Raw genomic sequence first — 7709 nt, forward strand, 5'->3', positions numbered from 1 at the left:
TTGCATTTTTTATTAATTGTGTTTATTATTGTCACTATTGAGTCTAATTAGTTACCACTGCCACCGGGTATATACCCATTTGAAGTGTGAATAAATACATACATATATAGCATTTCAAGTGATATATGGCGACATGGTTTGGAATTGTTACCATATTAATTTACAATGGAAAGTTATATTCAACAATACATAACATTTAGCACTGATAAAAAAAATAAACTTAAAAGAAATGTTCGAGATTTATATAACAGTATAAAGAAATTTAAGAATTGATATCAAGCAAAGGATATGTGATCCAGGATAAGAATGGTGACTTGCTTGCAGACTCTCTTTTAATCCTGAACAGATGGAAAAACTGTTTTGGGCAACTATTAAATGCACACAGGCCAAATAGAAATGATCGGGACGAAATTCAAATACAAACTGCTGAACCATTTATACCGGAACCCACACTTTTTTGAAGTCAGAATTGCGATAGAAAATCTGAAAAAGTACAAGTCTCCAGGTATCAATCAAATTCCGGCACAATTAATACAAGACGGTGAAAGCGCATTATCTAGCGAAATTTATAAACTTGTACTTGCTATTTGGGAAAAGGAAATTGTACCTGTACAATGGAAGATGTCCAAAATTGCACCTATTTTTAAGAAGGCGGACAAGGCTGACTGTTGTAACTTTCGAGGAATATCACTTTTGTTGACGTCATACAAAATTTTGTCCAATATTCTTTTGAGGAGATTAACTCCATATGTAGATGAAATTACTGGGGATCATCAGTGTGGTTTTAGGCATAATAGATCGACTATTGATCAGATTTTTTGTATTCGGCAGATATTGAAGAAAAAATGGGAGTATAAGGGTACAGTACATCAGTTATTCATAGATTTCAAAAAGGCATATGATTCGGTTGAGAGAGAAATTTTATATAATATTTTTATTGAATTTGATATTCCCAAGAAACTAGTTCGATTAATTAAAATGCGTATCGCTGAAACTTACAGCAGAGTCAGTTTCTGTTACTTTTCCAATTCACTGCGGGCTAAAGCAAGGAGATGCACTATCACCTTTAATTTTTAACTTTGCTCTAGAATATGCCATTAGGAAAGTTCAGGATAACACAGAGGGTTTGGAATTGAACGGGATACATCTGCTTTTTGTCTATGCGGATGACGTAAATATGTTAGGAGAAAATCCACACACGATTAGGGAAAACACAGAAATTTTACTTTGAAGGAAGTAAAGCAATAAGTTTGGAAGTAAATCCCGAAAAATCGAAGTATATGATTATGTCTCGTGACCAGAATATTGTAAAAAATCGAAATATAAAAACTGGAGATTTATCCTTCGAAGAGGTGGACAAATTCAGATATATTGGAGCAACAGTAACAAAAATGACACTCGGGAGGAAATTAAATGCAGAATAAATATGGGAAATGCGTGTTATTATTCGATTGAGAAGTTTATGTCATCTAGTCTGCTGTCAAAAAATCTGAAAGTTAGAATTTATAAAACAGTTATATTACCAGTTGTTCTGCATGGTTGTGAACCTCGGACTCTCACTTTGACAGAGGAACAGAGATTAAGGGTGTTGGAGAATAAGGTTCTTAGGAAAATATCTGGGGCTAAGAGGGATGAAGTTACAGGAGAATGGAGAAAGTTACACAACACAGAACTGCACGCATTGTATTCTTCACCTGACATAATTAGGAACATTAAATCCAGGCATTTGAGATGGACAGGGCATGTGGCACATATGCGCGAATCCAGAAATGCATATAGAGTGTTAGTTGGGAGGCCAGAGGGAAAAAGACCTGTGGGGAGATCGAGACATAGATGGGAGGATAATATTAAAATGCATTTGAGGGAGGTAGGATATGACGATGGCGAGCTTATGTGAAGGTGGCAATGAACCTTCAGATTCCTTAAAAGCCATTTGTAAGTACCTAAGTAAGTAAATATTGAGATGTAGGAACCACAAATGTTCACATAACATTTCTAGTAATCTTTGTTATACTTTCCAACAGCACATCAAGAGCAACAATGAACTTATCAGTGACATTTTTATAATATTTAAAAATATAGAATATACTACTATCAGTTAAAATCTGTCAAATATGCTCAAAATAAAAGAAAATAATACAACAGTACCTTAACACAAGAGAAAGTTTTTCATCTGATGAGATAGCTTTCCTTAGTATCATGTCCATTCTTGTCATTTCTTCTTTCACATTTTTCTAGTAGTTCATTAAATGAAGTTTTTGACATTCTGAAGTACTGAAAAAATTTCCTGTCATCTTGTCTCTGGTCATCATACAGAGTGTAAACAAGCTTTTCTCCGGCCGATCACGTAGCAGTGAATTTCTGGGTAATGAACGTCTTTTCTTCATCCTCCTCCTGTTCAATAGCAGTAACAACAAAAGGTCCTAACTCGAATCCATTTTACTAGATAATCACAAATTGTTTTATCAGAAGCTACTAACTAATCAGTTGGCAATACTAGCTGTGTTCGACACCAGTGACCCACGAGTGTTCACTGCAATCACTGGTGTCCCAGTGTGAAAAAGGCCTTGGAGTTAATGATTTTCCCAGCATAAAACATTTCCAGAAGCAACTGTTCTCAAGTAGGTCTATGTTCACTGTATATAGTCATGTATACATATATCTTACATCTACCCCATAATATTAGCTGCAATCTCCCCCCGATATTAAATATAAACATCTGTCTACGGTATACCAACAAGTTCTCTTTGTAACTCGCGGTATACAAATCTTTAATGGTCCCATATAACACTGTCCTCCCCAACGAGCACAGAATACATAGAGTAGACACTGAGCGTATTCCAAATCTCAGCAAGAGCAATCTGATGGCATCACGGTGTTCCGAATTTCAATGATGACGTCAATGATGCTCCACCAGTGTCACACCGGTTCCATCAGCTTGCAGAGGTGGTGGCAGTCTCCATCAGCCGCCATCAGTGAATCTGATTGGTTCTTGTATAGGGCTGGAATTAGCAGACGAATGACATTGTGCACTGTTGTGTCATGGCGGTGTGTTCTGCTGTATTGTTTGTAATGAGCACCACGTCAAAAATATGTTAATGGCTTATGAGGGAACATGTCAACAGACCAGTTATTACTACCGGTTCAAGAAATAAATTGTTTATGTTCTCTTTTCTTTGAACGAGATGACAGTACAGAAATTTCACAAAATCTTGCTAGTGTAGCACAAACAACTTGTACAGCCGCCAAGAAAGCCATTGAACCTTCGAGCAGTTTTGTTCCTATTCCCTGCAGAGTGACGTCATTGTTGACCACCCGTCAGGTGAGATTCGGAATATACTAACTAGCATCTTAATACCATTGGACGGAGTGAAGCCCCTTTAATGGACCTGACGCCATTTTGTTGCTACCAAAACATTGCAAAATAGCTATTACGTTATAGAAGATCTTATGATAATAGGAATTCCATGTCCCTAATTTCCTGGAGGAATCACATTTTCTTGTATGTTTCGTAATACAGAATCGCTAGGCACGTATTTTTAGAAAAAATTGGAAAACTGTCTTCGATAAATCACATATATACAGGTTATTTAAACTGACAGCTCTTCAAATTGCAATATGGTATTTAACAGGTACTCTGGAAGGTTAAAAAATAATAGGCCTAATGATAAAAAGGAGGATAACAGTTTGACCTTATTTTGCTACAAGTCCAATAAAAATGCTAACCTATAATAATTACTTTTATAGGTTGATCCATTTGCTTCGATTGCATAATGCAACTTGATTCTTAACGCATATTATAATTATCTTCCTCTTGTCACTATTTCGTATAGTAGATGTCCCGGTTTTGTTCAGACAAAAATGGAATACCCTTAACCATATAAAGCTTGACAGGCTCTTCGTTAATTAGATTATAACGGCGAACAAAAGTGAAGCTTTATTACTAAGTGGATAAAGTTAGATCACGACTGGAGAGAGTGATCTAAGACCCACGATTTAATGAAGCTACTTTTGTACGAGTTGTATGCAACACATTGTTCATTATTTGTCGAAAGTTAGAAAATAAAACTAGCAATTAAATTAGCCGTATTAGGGGGGGTTCGGATAGGTACTAGCTTACCAATCTTAAAAGTGCGTACATATAATTTTCTTTTCCTGACTGTTAGAATTACATACAATCTTGAAAAAAATATGAGTTGCATGATATACCTTTCTGACTGCTTTAACACAGGGATTTTTTAAATTTTATGCATTTCCAAAATTGAAAATAGCACGCGGCACAAACTTCCAACCTGGGTTGTTAGGTTAGTTTAGTTCGTAACTGCTAAGTCTACAAAGCGTAAGTCTGATTTAATTACAATAATATCAATACAGTAATCCTTTCTCTTAATCAAACTAATACGCGTACAATACGAATCTAACCGACTAACCTAGGCTAAATCATTCATTACTATACCGGTAATAAGTACATTCCACACACGCAAAATTTACCTGTAAAACCTTATTCCAGCAATTTTCTTTGAAAACCTGTTTCTGCAGCCATATCCAGCCAGCACATGTAAGCATCTTGAAATTAGTTCATTACTGAATTAAAACAACGATGCAACAACACAATCAATTGTCCATGTGCTAAGCGGGAGCCAATGTTTTGGTAGGATCATGATGGAGACTGTACACGAAGACCAGCTTCACCTCCAAGCTGTTCTTGTCTACTCTATGTATTCTGTGCTCGTTGGTCCTCCCTGATTTTCTTGTGTCAAGATTGTTTGTGGCAATTACATATATATATATATATATATATATATATATATATATATAAACAAAAGGTTTTTATTTTAAGAAACAAAATTAAATTTACCGTCAGTTTTGAGAGTTTGAGCACCTTGCAGACATGAAACTGCGTTTCCTAATTATTTCGTAAACATTTCAAACACCATCTTGAAACTGACGACTGTAGCGACATCTATAGGAAACATCGAAAGTTCTAGAACCACAGAATGAATTTATATATATTTATCCATGCTAACGCTCTAAAACGAATTAATAAAAAAAAACACCTGCAGTAACCAATGTTGAAGAATGAACTAAAGCAGATACCGGAGTAGGAGCTGCTATACACAAATAAATAATAATTTAATAAAAAATTTCAGTAAAATAATTAAATATTAATAAATCAAAATTTAAAAAAATAAAATTTGGTTATTTAGTAAGTCTATGATCCTAACCACCCAACACGAGAGGTTATGGACGACCAAAAACCGGAAGTAACGCTTTGATCAGGGAGAAAAAAACCAGAGAGGACGACCAAGAACCGGAAGTGACGTTGGAACCAGAGAGCAGAAGCCAGAGAGATGGAAGAGACAATATGCGACATCTGCCGGAAGCAGGTCCAAAACAACGAAAACGCTATAGAATGTGAAAACTGCGATATGTGGAGGCACTTCGAATGCAGTGGACTAACGAGAGGAGAATTCGATATCAAAAGGAAAAACTGCAAACTGACATGGTTATGCGCGGAATGCAAGCCCAGAATATTAAAGACTGCAGAAATGGAGACGAAGATTGTAGAACTACTAAAGACACACATGGAAGCCAGCATGGCCCAAATGAGAAGCAGTATGGACAAGATGATCACAAATAAAATAAGAGAGACAATAAGTCATGAAATGAAACAACACCTGGAGAGACCAGCAACGATAAAAACAAAACCCCCACCCCCCAATGGAAAAACAAATAGACCTATACCAGAACACAAGGAAAAAAACCAAGAGCGACAAACCACAGAGGAACATCGACCGAGGTGCCGCAACAGGAGCGACACCACAGCAGAAGAACAATCAAGATCCACAAGTCGTCTATCTTGTTGATTGGTTAGAGTTTCAGTTGATATCAACCAACGAGTTAGATACTATAGAGAGGCTAAAGACATCTGATAAGCGCTCCCTGCGGAGGTCAACAGTACTATGGATTATTCCCTAAAAAACATGGCGGTCTATAGTACCGCCAGCCTCCGCAAGGGGTGCTTATCAAAGGTACACTGCAACGAGTTGGTACATGTATTATATTTTTCAGATACATCAATATTTAATTTAAACATTTCGCTATAGGTTTTGTAAAAAGTTGATTTATAAATGAAAAAGTAATAATTAAGACTTTAAATTTCCAAAAATGTCTCATTTCCTCGGATTTAAATGAAATGTACCGTAAATCATAATATTCGTTGCTCGATAATGAAACCCTCTCGATACAGGTACCATTGCCGCAGAGAATATTAAGATAAGTCGGACTGAGCATAAGCGAAGTATCTGTGTTAATAAGTTTGTACCATCAAGAGTTTAGTATTTATTGTGTTTATAGGGCCTACTCCAATTTTCTTTTTATTAATGCGTAGGGCCCTTTTTGTTAACAAAGAGGAAAGTTAGCACTTGCATCACACACAATTTGTCATTATTGTTCAAAAAATTGTAAGAACAATTTTATTCTGCAAAAGCCTCTGCCTAGTTGCGAGACACGTGTCAGATCAATGCTTGTTTCAAATTATATTAGACTACACGATTGTCATGAGTTATGATCGTGAGTAACTTTCTATTAGTGTCATTCTTTAATTATTATGTTGCATGCTAAGAGGTTATTTGTAGTTTTAATAATTTCAGTTTTCAAAAGTTCTCTATGTTAGTTCCAATTTCAAATGCATTTTTCTCAATAACTTAATTACTGGATATATATATATATTTTTTTTAATTTTCGCCACTACCTTTCCTATATTTTACTACTATTAGTTACATACGTCGTCTCTCTTGATATCACCTGGTGAGCACTGAATTACATAATTTCATATTAGGTTAGATTAGCTGTAAGGTAATTTAATTTGTGACGAAGTCAAAAAATTATTTATTTTTCTTCTTCCGATTAAATTCATCCGTCTTTAGGTGCTTTGCTTTGGTTGCATCGAGTATAGCTTGTAATTTAATATCTGGGCTATATTTAGTGAAACTAATAAAACATAGGCCTACAGCTGTTATAAAACGTAAAGTTTTGTGTATATTTCACTTTTTACTTATTAACATAGTCTTAATATGTAACTCAATTCACAATACTAACTTCGTCACAGTCATTTCCTACAACATCCGAGCCACGCCCCTTTGTTTTGACTAACCGAAACATGGCGGACCAATGTTCAATTGCCTTCAACTTTCTGAGGTCTTTGTCCTCTCTATAGTATCTAACTCGTTGATATCAACCCTTCCTCTTCAATTATGTAGCATATTATAATCTTTGGTATCCGCATGGTAACTAAATTCCGTCGACACGAATGCGTCCAACGGAATATAAATTTGTTTCAACTATGGTAGGTGGCTCTGAATGAGTATAGTATACATCTTGTGTATGTCATTTCGATGGATTGAGTTTATGCGAGTAGTTGTTTGGGTCGGCGATGTTTGTATTTCCTGTTTATATCATATCTGCCAAGAGAATTTATTAGTTTGTTGTTGTTGAGTGCTGCCTTGTGATAGAGTTTAGTTGTGATTTTTTGTATATATTCGGAGGTCATCATGAAGTTGTCGTGTACTTGTTCCCCATCCACTGCCGTGAATGGTTCTCAATATTTTGTTTTGGATAACTTGTATCTTGTTCATGACGGATTTGCTAGCATATGCCCAAGCTGGTGCTGCGTATGTTATCATACTTCGAATTAAGGCTTTAGAGAC

General features: G+C 35.7%; 1 long non-coding RNA gene across 10 annotated transcripts in view; it reads right to left on the reverse strand.

Annotated features, from left to right (window-relative positions):
• The window catches only part of LOC138708217 (uncharacterized), a 50692-nt gene extending 45703 nt beyond the window's left edge, over nt 1-4989 (reverse strand). The window contains exons 1-2 of one of the 10 annotated variants that reach the window (XR_011334632.1): nt 4883-4979; nt 2149-2394 (exon numbers count right to left, since the gene is read on the reverse strand). This is a non-coding gene — a long non-coding RNA (uncharacterized lncRNA). The other 9 variants (XR_011334633.1, XR_011334634.1, XR_011334637.1 and 6 more) reach the window with 9 other exon arrangements.
• Nucleotides 4990-7709: the final 2720 nt, after the last annotated feature.

This window comes from Periplaneta americana, chromosome 10 (assembly GCF_040183065.1).
Source record: "Periplaneta americana isolate PAMFEO1 chromosome 10, P.americana_PAMFEO1_priV1, whole genome shotgun sequence".
NCBI lineage: Eukaryota > Metazoa > Arthropoda > Insecta > Blattodea > Blattidae > Periplaneta > Periplaneta americana.